The sequence below is a fragment of the Sciurus carolinensis genome, chromosome 6, assembly GCF_902686445.1.
Source record: "Sciurus carolinensis chromosome 6, mSciCar1.2, whole genome shotgun sequence".
In the NCBI taxonomy this organism is placed as follows: domain Eukaryota; kingdom Metazoa; phylum Chordata; class Mammalia; order Rodentia; family Sciuridae; genus Sciurus; species Sciurus carolinensis.
The window spans coordinates 159,505,727-159,519,607 of record NC_062218.1 but is presented as its reverse complement, the minus strand read 5'-3'; the positions used below and the strand labels follow the sequence as shown (position 1 = coordinate 159,519,607).

At 60.2% G+C, this 13,881-nt stretch overlaps 1 long non-coding RNA gene across 1 annotated transcript; it reads left to right on the top strand.

The window, feature by feature from the left end:
* The first annotated feature begins 10,089 nt into the window (after positions 1-10,089).
* LOC124986512 (uncharacterized) lies at positions 10,090-11,306 on the top strand. The gene is made up of 3 exons (XR_007109019.1): positions 10,090-10,232; positions 10,507-10,710; positions 11,179-11,306. It is a non-coding gene; the product is annotated as an uncharacterized LOC124986512 (long non-coding RNA).
* Positions 11,307-13,881: the final 2,575 nt, after the last annotated feature.

Here is a 13,881-nt window from a genome sequence, read left to right as displayed (position 1 = left end):
AACGGGTGGGGGCTCCGGCCATCCCCTCCCCTCTTCTGGTGTGCGTGAGCCAGCACAACCCTGTGTCTTCTCGGGGCTGATGGGACTGTCCCCCGTCTTTGTTTGGCTTGCCTTGCATTTGGGCACACACGTGGTTGCTCACATCCCCAAGTCCCTCTGCCCTTTGTCCTGTCTCTAATCACAGGCAGGGCCACAGCTCTACCTGTCTGTCCTCTGCATTGCCAGACAGCAGTGCTGGACACAGGCTCATTCTTTTGTGAATTTCTGGGGCCCGCCCAGCTGAACCCCCTCAACAGACATTTGAACAACTGTCTAGAGGTGCATTGCTCTGAACAGGGAGAAGACGAGAAGGAAAGAAGGAAGAGATGGAGGGAAAGAAGGGCGGGAAGAAGGGAGAAGAGGAGGATGACTGGAGGGCATGAGCTTCAGAGGCTGGCAGCCCTGCCTGCACCCTGGGTGATCAAGAGCGGTGCACGGTGCAGGGACGCATTAGCAGAAGTACAGTCTTTAGAACAAAGGAGGGGCCTGATGTTTCGGTGCATGCAGACAGGACCATTCTAGAAGCCGCTGTGGCTCTGAGTCGCACACCTGAGAAGGAGGAATGAGCTGCTGCACGAGGGTGGGGCAGAGGGCTTGGAGACAGGGTGTCCCCGGTGCAGGAGGCAAGCCAGCGGGAGCCGTAGGCTTCCGGGCCGGGTTTCGTGGAAACCTTCCCACCACCTCTCGGACATGCGCCTCCCAGTCCAGGGAGCCTGAGGGCCCCTGGCCGCTGGAACCAGGGGAGTGGACTGTGGCTCGAGGTTCAGAGTCCTGTGTGCCTCTGGCCCCTGAGCGGCTGCAGAGGATCCCACCCTCAGTTTCGACGTGCGAGCGCCAAGCTGCCCTCCCAGGACACAGGCCCTCCGTCGCTGGACCCTGAGGCCCAGCGCCCAGCAAGTGGCCCAGTGGCTCAGCTTGACACTGTCCACAGGTACCGTGCGGCCTGGCACCCAGGCCAAGCAGCGGGCAGTAAGAAGGGGCGGGGCCGCCCTGGGGCCGGGGCCTGCTCTCCGGGAGCCCGGGTCACGGTGTGTCCCTGAACCTCTCTCCTCCGGGGTATTTCAGTCACTTCCCGCCAAAGGACAGCTTCTACCTTCCCATGTTCCAATCAGCACACAGCCCAGGGTGGTGGGCTCCTGCCTGAGGCGGGGTTCGAACGGGCGTGTCCTGCCTGGCTCCGGGCTCTGCTCTCCTGGGCAGGGAAGGCGGCTGCGGGCCAGAGCACTGGGGTTGGAGAGGAGTAGGTGCTGGGTCCAGAACCGGCTGAGGAGGGCAGGGATCCGGGCCTGGGGGCCAGGGCGGGGATGGGCCTCTGTGGGCCTGGGCACAGCCTGCAGCCCCGCGGCGCCTGGGCGTGGCCTTCACACGGCGCCCCCCGTCCAGTCCTGCCCGCACAGACTCTGCCCCTCTGCTGGCACCATCCCGCCGGGGCCGCCAGGGCCCTGGGAGGGGCTGCCTGCCAGTTTGGATGTGAGTGTCGGGAGCCTCCGGGCGCAGCGGGCAGAGGAGGGCTGCTGGGTTCCCTGGCACCGCACCTCTGGGCAGGTGCACCCCACAAAATGTGGGCTCGCTGAGCTGGGGCGGCTGAAGACGCCTGGGTGAGGTGGACCCTTCCTCCAGGTGCCTCCGGGGTGTTGGCCCCGACTTCCGGCTGGAGACGTCCGCCAAGCCTGGTGGTAGAGTCGAGGGAGGAACTCTGCTCCTCCCCCGAGGCAGCCTGGGCCCCGTCCCCCGGCCAGCGGGGCTTCCTCTGCAAAGCCGGCCTTTTTCATTCGCCGGTCACAAGGCACCAGTCATGCTCAAGCACCAGGCTGTGCCTGAGCGTCCTCACCCCACTCCTGTAGCGTGGTCATTAGCACGCAGAGGAGACCAAAGCTCCGAGAGAGGAAGGGGCTGCCAAGCTCACGTGGTCTGGAGAAGGTGGAACTCGGGGACTGTCTCTTTACAGAGGAGGAAACAGGCTCAGGGTGATGAAGCCACTTGCTTAAGTGGCACAGTGATGAGCAGAGGAGCCCGAGGTCCGACTTTGACTTCAAGCTTTGACGCTCACGCTGCACTGCCCTCCATGAGCAAACCACCTTTACGGGGTACAGAATCTGGCAGCGATGTACCTGGCAGCCAAGGCAAAAAGGGAAAGAAGCTGCACGCCTTGGTTCTCTTTGTCGTGTTTGCCTACAGAAGCACACTTGCTCCTGAGGTCAGTTCCAAGGGGAGCTCACCGAGGGCCCAAGAGGCCTAAGTGGACAGACTCTTCCTGAGTTTCCCAAAGACATGTCAACCAAGTCCAGAGGAAGGGGTCCCAGGGGACCTCTGAAAAGGACACGGGCTGGCGTTTTCCTGAAACCCAGTGGAGGCAGCTCTGCCAGAGGCTGGGGTCACGGCGCCTAGAGTCTGCTTTCTCATAACGCAGGCAGAGCTTCCGTGCTCTGAAGCACATGGTGGGCAGCAGTCGGAAGCCTGTGGCAGGAGTGGAGCGGAGGCTTATCATGGCCCTGAGAGCTGCCTTCTCTGTGCATCCTCAGCGGTGGCTGCGGCACGGCAGGAGGTGACGCGCCAGGTGCCTCCTCAGCCCTCTGGATGCACTGACCTGAGGGAGCACTAAGTCCTGTGCCCATTTTGTGGATGTGTGAAGCCCAGAAGTGCAAGGAGCTGGCCCCTGGCTTAACTGAGCTGCCACCTACCCTCACGGCGACTCTGAGTGGAAGAGGGTTAGGAGCTGCTTCTCGGCCCCGTGATGTGTTCCCATGCTTAATCCTCTCCTCCCCCTACCCGATAGGCGCTGTTATCATTTCCATTCCACACTGCATGCTGGGCCACCCAGAGAAGCAAAGCAACTTGTCCAAGGCCACACAGCCAAGCATGGCAGGACCGGACGGCAACTTGGTCCACCTGACCTGAGGCTAGGCTCTCCTCTTGGCCTCTCAGGAGGCTGAGCGTTTGCAAAAGGCCTGGTGCATCTTAGCTGGAGCAATAGAGGGCAGGTGTGTGCTGACTCAGCTCTGAGCTCAGCGCCCAGCCCCGGTGCAGCCCTGGGATGGCACACTCTTCCCCGCTGACTTCCTGGAGCTGTGCAGTCTGCCCCAGGGGACGCGGACTTTTAGAGAAAAACAGAAATAGTAGCTCGCAGGGTCCTTCAGAACCGAGGCTCAAATTCTAACTTGACCACTTACTAACTGAGTGACCATGGACAGCTCTTGTCTTTCCTGTGCCTTAGTGTCTGCATCTGTGAATGGAGCTGATGAGTCCATACCTAGCTGTGTGGCCTTGAGCCTGTTACTTGGCTTCTCTGTGCCTCACTCCTCTCATGTGGACAAAGGGCTAATAAAGGCACTAGCCTCACAGGGTCGTTGAGGGTTAAATGAGATAATAGGTGCGAGGGCTTGGGAGGGCACCCAGCCCTGGGAGGAGCGCCGTGAAAGCCCGCCACGCTTGCTCTTCACTGTTAATGATTGATTCTGGGGCGGAGGTGACTTCTGGAGGCAGCGGGTGGCATGGGGACAGGGGCCCCGTGGGGGAGCTTGCCTCTGTTGGTCCCGAGCGCCGGTGTCTCCGTGTTTCGGGGCCGGGCTGCAGGGACTCAGGTGGACACCGCCTGCTCCTCTCCTGCGTGAGACTTGGGCCAATGACGGCCCCGCCGGGCGCTGGAGCCTCGTGGCAGGTCAGCCTCTGGTGCGGCCCCTTCCTGCCAGTCAGGGGCAGAGAGGCCCCTGCCCCGCTCGCCCCTGCCAGGCCCCACCGCTCTGCCACCTGGTCCCTTAGCTGGGTGACAGCCAGGAAGGCTCTCTGGGATGTTCTGATGCTGGGGCCCCGCCTGCTCTGGGCCAGGCCAAGTGGGTGGCAGGACCTGGGGACCACGGTGGGCGGCCAGGACGGCCCACCTGCCCCGGGCCCGGCTGCTGGTGGCCAGCGTCCTCAGCAGAGGGAGGAGGGCAGGGCTGGGGCCCTGAGCTGGGGGCTGGGGCTGGGCAGGGCCACCTTCCTCCCCGGCTGGGGACGCTGCCCACAACCGCCTGCTGGGCAGGCCTGCCTCCTGGGAGCGCCTCTGGGCTCATGGTCCTTCTGTCCCCCTGTCTTCCTGGGGCTTCCAGAGCCCATTTCCCCAGGAGACACTGGAGCTCAGAGAGGTGCAGGTTCGCCCTTGGCCACACACAGCCCGGAAGCGCGGACTCGGGCCTGCCCGGGGGACTCCACGGCTGGATCCGCACCTCACGACTCCTCAGCTGCAGAAGGAAGAGGCGCCTCGGGCCCAGAGGAAGGAGCCCACAGGGGAGGCTGAGCCTCCCCCGGAGCCAGCAGCATCCTCCATCCGCCAGGCAAGAGCAGGGCTCGCTGAGCCGCCTGGCTGGGTCACGGGCCTTTCTGTGCCTTGGGGTGTGTGGGGGGACAGCCGAGAGGGCCGAGGGGCCCCTGAGGGAGCCACTGCCACATCCGTGCTGGCACCTGGCGCTTGGTGCTGGTCAGGGGCCCGCGCAGTAGCGCTCTGGCCTCGCTATCCAGGAGTGCAGGCGGCGTCAGGTGAGGAAGCTCCAACGCCGACGCTTTGAAACCAGAACAAGCCAGTGCAGAGCGTGCGCAGAAACCAGGAGGACAGCGCAGGACGGCCACGGTGGTGACCAGGTCCTCGGCTGCGGCCACCTTCCCGTCTTTACTGCCCGTTGGTCATTAGTAAAGACTGTGACGAGCGTACGTGAGGCTCCTCTGCGGGGAGGTGTCAACACGCTGCTCCTGAAGACGCAGTCTCCATGGCCAGGTGCGCCTGCCACCCCGCCCTCAGCCTGCCACAGAGCTGGGCGTCCCTGAGCTGGCACCACGGGGCGGGACTGACCTGCATGCTCCCTGCACTACCCATGGACCAGGCTGCACGCTGGGCAGTGATGGGCAGGAGAGTGGGCACGGGGAGGGTCCAGACAGGTGCATCTTGGAGCTCCTCGGAGACCAGGATGCTGGGGCCACCCAAGAAGACCCTCTGGGAGCACTCTGGGTGGGGCCACTTCTGTGATCTTGCTGTGTCCAAATGTCACCTGGACCCTCCCCTCTCAATGGTTTTTAAAAAATTGGTTCACCTGAAAAATACTCAGAAAACTATAAAGCATTATTAAAAGGCATCCAGGAAGGCTGAAGTAAACACAGGGTGTATCCTGCTCATGTTTTAAAGAAGTTGTTGCTTTGCAAACTGGTTAACAGATTTAGTGCACAGAACCCTGATAAAATTCCTAATGGGTGTGTGTGTGTGTGTGTGTGTGTGTAAATAACTTGGAAAACAGAGTCCAGTTTTTTCAAAACTATATGTAGCAACACAAGGATGCAGAAGAGCCAATTTTTGAAGAAGACTGAAGAGGAGAATTTGCTGGCCTGGGTGCCAGCTCCTATCTCAACACTACGGTCACTAAGTGTGGCCTTGGTGTGAGGGTATACTCCAGTGGACCCGTGGGGTAGTAAGGACAGGTGTGTCACTGCCAAGCAATGGGGGAAGGCCACCTCACCTTTTTAGTGACGGGTCCTGGGAAATACACATAAAAGAAACTAAGCTGGGTCCCTACCTCACGCCATTGGCAACATTGATTTTAGAGGGTGATAGATCTAAATGTCAAGCGGAAAATGTAAAACTTCTAGGAAATAACACAAGGGAACACCTCCGTGCCTGTCAAAAGACATCGATGAGAGAGCGAAGGGGCAGATTATAAAGTGGGGAAGCCTTTCACACACACACCCCACCAAGAGCTTCCTCTATTCCAGAATAAGCAGGACTACAATAGATACCCAAAAGATGAACAACTCAATATAAAACATGGGCAAAAACCAGTTGCCCCACAACAAGAACATCTCAGTGACTGATAAATATGTGAAAAGGTGCTAAATCTCATCAGTAATTGCCGAAATGAAAACTGGTCACAGTGAGATAACCAGGGCAGATTGGCTAAATGGAAAATGTTGACAATAGCAAGAGTTGATGAGGACACGGAGCATCAGGGCCTCTGCTCCATGGTGGTGGGTATAAGGTGGCAGAGCCACTTTGGAAAATGGCCTGGCAGCGTCTGTTTTTTGTTAGACCTACTTCTGTGCCCTGGGTCCAGCAACTCCCCTCCCAGGTAGACGCCCAACAGAAGCACGTCGTACGTGAACTCAGGCACCTGTTGACGAAGTCTCATAGCAGTAACTAGCCCCAAACTGGGAACAGCCCAAGTGTCCATCCACAGGAGAATGGACCCACGCACCGGAGAGCCTCACAGAGCAGGAAGCTAGCGAAGAGGAAGGACAAGGTTCTGCTGCTCACGCAACGTGGACCAAGAAGCCGGGCGTGAGAGGACGTGGGCTATAGGGCGTCATTTGTAAGATGCTCAAAGATGGGCGTGGGGGCGGCAAAGCAGCAAGGGAAGCAGGAGGGCATCAGGCACCTCAGGCGGGGTCGGGTTTGCAGCGCAGGGCTCGCTCTCTGATGAGTGACCCAGCTGCCCCTTTTGGCTTTCATGTGTGCTTCGGCCACTCGATGGCTTCTCCCTGGGGTTGGGTGGGGAGGGTCAGCCCTACTGCTCAGCCTGTGTGCTGAACTTCCCAGGAAAACAAAAAGCGGCAAAGCCCCAGCTTCCGGGGTTCTGCCAGGTTCGCGTCCAAGCCCACGTTCAGCGAGCGGCCCGCCGACCGCATCCCGTGCGACTCTTCAGGCCCAGAATGTGTGCGCGGAGTGTGCAGTTTTCAGAGCTGTCCCAGGGGCTGTGGGGCCCCAGGGACCTTGACTGTGAAAATAGGCAAGAAGGGCCCAGGAGGGGCAGCACCGGCCAAGGCCCAGGAGCCAAGCCCTGCAGGAAGGTCGCGGGCTGGGGTGGCCGAGAGGGGCCTGCTGGCAGGGGAGCTCAGGGGACCCCACGCCCTGGAGCAGAGCAAGAGGCCGGGCGGGGACGGAGCCAGCAGGAAGGAAGGACAGAGGCTGCAGAAGAAGAAAGCAAAGGAAGGGGCGTCCCCGGTCCCCAGGCGGGGGCTCCTGAGAAGACCCCACAGGGCAGCCCTGGCTCTGCAGCTGCCTCCCCACGGACCACCGCCCCGCCCCACCATGGCTGCCGTCCAGCACCACGGGCCTGTGTTCCCCGGGGCGGTGCACGAGCCCCCTGGTCTGGTCTCCCTGCCCCGTCAGGGACTTGAACCCAGAACCGTGGCTGCTTATTCGTGGTGAGTGAGCCCAGTGAGTGAAGGGGTGCCAGGCAGATGGGTGGCAGGACAGGGCTGGCTGGCCGGAGGCAGGAGGAGGCACCTGTCCTCGTGCCCCAAGCCTCCGCGTGCCAGGGGAAGCACCTCTCCTCCTCCTGGCCTGGCGTGGGCACCAGCCAAAGGCAGCGGGCCATGAGGGCCCTGTGCCCACCTGAACCCGGGAGACCCCGGGACAACGGGTCTGCTCCCAGTGCCCCTCTCAGGCCGGGCACCTGCACCCTCAGCCTCTCAGAGGCACCAACGGGGGGCGCTGCTCTTTGTCTTCAGAGCCCCAGCCCAAGGTCACATGGGGGAGGTGGCCAGGCTCTGGGGGCGTCAGACTCCTACCCCAGGCCTGGCGGGCAGAGGGAGCTGGCCACAGGCTGCACCAAGCAGGGGCCGAGGGAGGGGCCCATCCTCCCTGCCAGGTCCCCACCCGTCCCTCTGCTCGGAGGGAGATGTGGGCTGTGCTGCTGTGGGTCCCGTCTCATGGAAACAGACTGAGGTTCCTCCTATTTTTAGCCACCAAGCTGCACGTCCCTGCGTCTCCCCCACCAGGAGCAGAAGCACTGAGAGCAGCCCCTCGCGCCCGCCCCGTAAGCCTTTGAATAAAGCAGTTGCGCTCGGCACCCCGCGGACGCGTCCCTTAACCTCACACTCGGCGCCCTTCTCGCCAGCGTGTCGGCCGCGGGCTGGCTCGCTAGGTGAGTCACTGTTTGGGGTGCCAGGGTCAGAGGGAGAGACGGGCAGGCTGCCGAGTGTGGGGGGCCCCTGTGCTCAAGCCTGCATGAGAGACGGGGTTCTCTTGACCAGGCCTGCCCGGGGAGGGACAGGGATCATAGTGAGCCTTCGCTCACACCGCTCAGGGCATCCTCACACACGGGAGGGAAGCCCGCTCTGACTGAGCCAGCCGTCTGGCTCCTGCAGACCCCTCCTCTCTGGCCTGTGCTCACTGTGGTCCGACCACAGCAGCCTCCTGCCCCTTAACCATGCTGAACTTCACCCAACCTCAGGACCTTTGCTCGCCTGCCCCCTGCCTGGAATGCCCTGCCCCCAGATCTCCCAAGGGGTTTCATCTTATTGCTCAAGTGTCACCTCCTCTGAGAGACCCCAACCCTGACCACCCTGGTTGAATAGCCTCAACTCTGTCCCTTCTCCCTTGGCCACGAAGGATCTCAGGTTCCTTGGTTACCGCCCCCCTTTCCACTCGAAGGCAACAGCATTAGGGAGGCACATGGCCCTCTGTGCCCACCAGCGTCACCTCCAGAGCCTGCATGGCACCGAGTCGCTGCTGGACAGACTCCTGTGGCGGGAAGCCGTGAGTGGTTCCACCCACGCAGACATGTGGCCCCTGGCTGCGGCCCTGAGAGCGGCCCTAACGAGCGGCTGCCTGAGCTTGTCCAAAGCCAGGGTGTCACAGGGCTTCCCTGTCACCGTGAGGCCTGGGGCGAAGGTGCGTGGGCGGGGCCGACCCAGAGAATCGTGGCCTGCGTGGGAAGGCGCCCGGGTCCTGGGCCCCTCGGCCGCACAGGACTTTCCCTCCTGTCGCCCTTGGGACCCTGCCCTCGGGACCCTGCCCACAGGACCCTGCCCTCGAGACCCTGCCCAGGGGACCCTGCCCTCGGGACCCTGCCCTCGGGACCCTGCCCAGGGGACCCTGCCCTCGGGACCCTGCCCTTGGGACCCTGCCCACGGGACCCTGCCCACGGGACCCTGCCCACGGGACCCTGCCCTTGAGACCCTGCCTGGGCAAAGCAGGGGCGCTTCCCTCCTGGCTCTGAACCCATGATGCTGCCCTTGTAAACCTTCCGATCCGGACTCAGCTCAACCTGAGGCTGGCGACAACCCCCAACCACCGTCCTGGCACCTGCTGGTGAGGTCCCCGGCCTCCACTGCTTCGAGCCCCACACACGCAGGCTGCTCCTTCGGGTCAACCGTCCACCTTGCCTGGAGAGCCCTGGGCCGCCTCCCTCCCGCTTTGGCCCCGGGGCCTCGTGCTCCACCTGCCACGCCTGCCACCGGCTCCCATGGGGATTCATGAGATGGCGGAGGGAACGACCGAGCCCAAGGGCACAAGCCCTCCTCTGCAGAATGAGGAGGGTGGGCGCACGATAGCACGGCCCAGCAAGATGGCGGTGAGAACAAGGGGAGCAGACGCATCTTACGTGCCAGGGCCTAGCACATAGTAGGTGTGCAGGAACGGACAAGCATCACCATCACCACCCGCAGTCTGACCACCACAGTGTGCGTGGAGGCACCGCACACCATCAGTTCCCTCTGGCCCTGCTGCAGCCCACGGCAATCGCCACACCCCTCCCGTGTCCAGTGCCAGGCCAGTCTTCTCTGGAATGGGCGGGTCCCCTGCTGGACTCTCTGGTCCAGTGCCTTCATTTGACCAAACACAACTTCTTAGCGCAGAGCTTCAAGGAGCTTCCTCCAACTGGTCCTTTCTGATTCTGCATGATTAAGGACAAGCATTCCAATGGGGATTCTGTCTCCTGTCCCTCCCAAGGTGGCTGCATGAGTCTTTCAGTCTTCCATCCATCTGTCCATCCAACCATCCATCCATCCATCCATGCACACATGCATGCATCCACCCATCCATCATCCGCCCATCATCCATCTGCCCACCATCCATCCCGTCCATGCATCCATTCATTTATCATTCATCATCCATCTGTCTGTCATTCATCTGTCCATCCATTCATCCATGATCCATAATCTATCCATTCATCATCCATCCATCCATCCACCCACCCACCCACCCGTCTAGTCTGACCGTCCATCCATCATCCATCTATTTATCCTTCCTTCCTTTCAACAGATTGATGCCTTGGGTCTATTCTCAGCTCTGCATTACAGAATCACCGAGATTCGTGCACGTGCCAGGAAGCCTACGTTCCAGCGATTTCTACAGCAGGAGAAGCCGCCTCCCTTGCCTTCCTCCTCCATGCTCTGCCCCTGACATCTTCCCTTCGTCCGGCGTTCCCAGCCACCGGGCTGCCTTGCAGGTCCTTGTCCCCTCTAAGCCATCTCCCCACTCAAAGCTTCCCCCATGCCAGCCCAGGGCTTTGGTGTCACCTCTTAGTCTGACCAGGTTCATTTCCTCGTTTAGTCTCTGGATTAAATGTCGTTTCCCCCAGAGGGAACTGCCTCGCTAAAACCCCGGCTCCTCCATTACGCTTCCCTTGTGAATTTACCGCTGTGTTCCTGGTGTTTTCTCTGGGTCATGCCTGTCTCTTCTATAAGATCACGGAGGTCCTGGGGGCGGGGTGCACCTTCCAGGCGAATTTGTTGAATGACTGGGGCGACATTCAGCCAAAGCTCAACTGAGAGGAACAGTCAGGAGCAAGAACTGCTTACTATACGGACGCCACCGCCTCTCCAGCCTACGCCGGGCAGCCAGATGGGAACCAGCTGCGCAGACGGAAGGACCCGCCATGGGGATGCTGGCTGAGGATCTGACGTGTGCATTGGCCGGGACGCAAGGTGTGGAGAGAGGGGACGGAGCCTGCGCCCTGCCCCGGGCCTGCGGCGAGGATGTGGGTGACTAGTGTCCACACTTGGGTCAACCTGGGAGAGCTTTGTCTTGGATCTAGGAGGCGGGTTAGAGAGCAGGATTGGTGTCCAGTTCTTGTCCCGCCAGCTGTGTGAGTGGGCAGGCTGGAGTTCCTCTTTCCCCGGTGGCGGGGGCGGGTACTAGCGCCTCCCTGGGGGGCACACAGGCAAGATGCCGGCTCCGGCTGCAACCCTCCTGGGTCTCAGGCTTGTTCAGAGGGCATGGTCACAGTGACACACGTAACCAAGTTTCCCTCTCCACCCTGGCTAGGAAGCTGAGGTCCGTTCCGTGGCCCGGCCGCCACGAACGTCCAGGACATCCACGGTGGCAAAGGGACTTTATTTGTGGCTCCATTTATGACCAACTTCGCCTGGTGTCTTCTCTCATTCCACTTCTAGGCATGTAGCTTGCTCTAGTTTGCGTGTTCTTGGAAACCACCTTCAGTCTTCTCGATGAGTTATCCAGTGTCTTGTGGGAGTCGTCTGTATGTGGCTGACTGTGTCTCCTTAAGGAAGCTGCAGGACCCTAGGGCTAGGGGTACCTCAGAGGCACTCCAGGTCCTGCCCTGAGCCCGCAGGTAAGTAGCACGTGCTCCGCTGAGGACAGGCAAGTGATCCCTGCTTGACCAGCAGAGGAGGCGTCTGGCCCTGGGGCGCTGTGCTTTCTCAACGGCCCATAAAACTAAAAAGGACGGATTGTGGGAAAGGCCAGTGACCAGAGTTCAAATTCCCTGTTTCCAGACACCAGAGAACACAGGGTGGCTGAGGAGCAGACAGCCAGGGGGAGACCCTGCTGGCCCCAGAGCCGCCTCCCTCATTGTCTGACACGAAGAACCAAGATCCATTTGATTCTTGGTGGTGGCAGAGACTCCAGGAACTCACGAGCTCCCTCAAAAACTGTGTCTTCCTTTTTCCCCAAACATTTGGGACACAGACCCGTGTTAGCCCGTCTGTTTCTGTTGACGGTGCCAAGAGACTGGTAGGTATGGGTTATGCGTGCCACTTCCATGCCCCGCCCACTGAAACCTCTCACGATTCTTCCTCTGTCCCCCAGCTGAATGGAGATGACTTTGAAGCTCTGGGAAGGAGCCTGAGTCCCTGAATGACTGCGTGGAGCATGGACTGCATCCGTGCACACCCAGCCTCTGCATCCCGCCAAGCTCCGGGGCGGATGATGTGAGCCACACGGTCGGGTGTTGCTCTGTTAGGGGAAGTAGAAGTTGCTCGTCAGCAACCTTGCTAATGAACGCAATCAGACCCACTACGTTCCAGAAACCATGACAGGCAATTTATACAGCTTGTTCCATTTGAGCCGATATCAATCCTAAAAGGCAGGCCCGGCATTTGGTCCACTTTTCACCTGAGAAGGCTGTGGGTCAGAGACGTGGAGTCCCGTCCACGGATCAATGGGGAACGGCACGCTTGAATCTCCTTTCCTCTGGTGCTTGCTTTGACTGATCTATTTTTGGTCTCATGTCATCAACCCACATAGAAGGACATTAAAGAAACAGATGTAGGAAATAAAAATTTTCTCACCAGCACCTAGAGTTATTGTTTACTACATCAGTAAAAAAAAGTCCTCCAGGGAGAGCCTGGAAGCGATTTTATCTCAGGCCTACTACCAGGAAAACAGCTGCTTTGGTCAACTGGTGCATTTTTATTCCCAAAGGACAGCGAAGGACAGCACTGGTGTGTTTGCTTTGCTTCTTTGCTTTGGCTGCTAGGAAACCCAAGGCAACATTTGGGTCCTGGGCTAGCCATGGTACAGAATCACTGGAATCTGCATTTGTGTGCTTTTGGACAAACCTTAATTCTGAGTCCAATTACCAGCCCTGGTTTTCCCTTGGGCCTGAATTTCTGTTTGATTTGGTTTGTTTATACAGCATTTTGCATTTCTGCATGCATTCATGGAAGGACCTCAAATACTCTGGAATCAGGCAAAGGACAAAGGAACATGTGACGGGCTCAGTGTTCCCAGCTCTTTGGCAGCAGGGTTAGGATTCAAGTTCACAGCTGGCTGCAGAAGGCTGGACCTGTCCACTCTGCCGGGGACTGCCGCCTGGGCTGTGTCCCTCCAGCAGCCAGGTCCTGTGCAAGACCTCGGGATGAGGCCTGCTCTCCTGGACACCTGGCTCTGGTGCGCGGCCGCGGCTGGGCACGAGGGGATAAGCCAGAGATGAGCTGCCACAGCCGCAGCCCTGCACGGCCCTGCCGCACATTCGGTATGGTCCACCAGTTTCTTCAAAATGACTTTTTTTTGAATTGCCACCACTATTTGAGATTAAGTTTCATATTTTAAAATTGTCCTTATTTCTTATTTTCTCATGAAAAAACCAGACAATGCAGCAACTCCAGGCCTCCTGTCCCTTGGGGTGACCGTTGCTACCCTCTTCTGATGGACACACCCCGAGTGTCGTGCTGGTCCCGGCCTGGCTGCTCTCTTACCAGTCACTCTGTCTTCCCCTGGTGGCCTCAGAGGCCCAGCCTGGTGACTCAGCGGGGACCCTGACCCCATCGCCTTCCATTCTCTGGTCACTTCCTGTGGTCCCGCTGCCGTTGGCCTGGCTCCTGCTGTGGATTGGTGAGTGACAGGTCAGGGGAGGGGTCGGTGGGGCACCGTGTGCTCTGAAGATCTGGGGGCTCACGTGGACCCCGGGGCAGAACAAGTGCCTCGGAGGACAGGAGTCAGAACCCTGTGCTGTCCCACAACCCAGGTCCCCAGGCCACCTTTGCCCTTCGAGGGCCCCTCCCGTGCCATGGTGGGGCTTCCCCAGTCGACGTCCAGGGGAGAAAGAGGCCACAACCCTGGACAGCCAGGCCTCCGGTCGCGGCTGCGGGGGGCGGTTCCTCTCCCACGTCCCTCCCCGAGCCTCCCCAGTCCCATGTTCAATGGCTGCGGGGCAGCGGGAGGGAGGTGTAGCTCTGGCACGTTTCTCCGGAGGGTTGTGAAGGCGCGTTAAGACACGCGCTGCTGTGCGTGGGAGCGGCCCCTCTCGTGCGAGAAGTAACGGGAAGGAGCTGGGGAGGAGGCGAGGGAGAGGCGGACAGGCAGGCACTCAGGAAGCCTAGGACACCGCGGTGGGCGCTGCGGCCTCTGCGGCC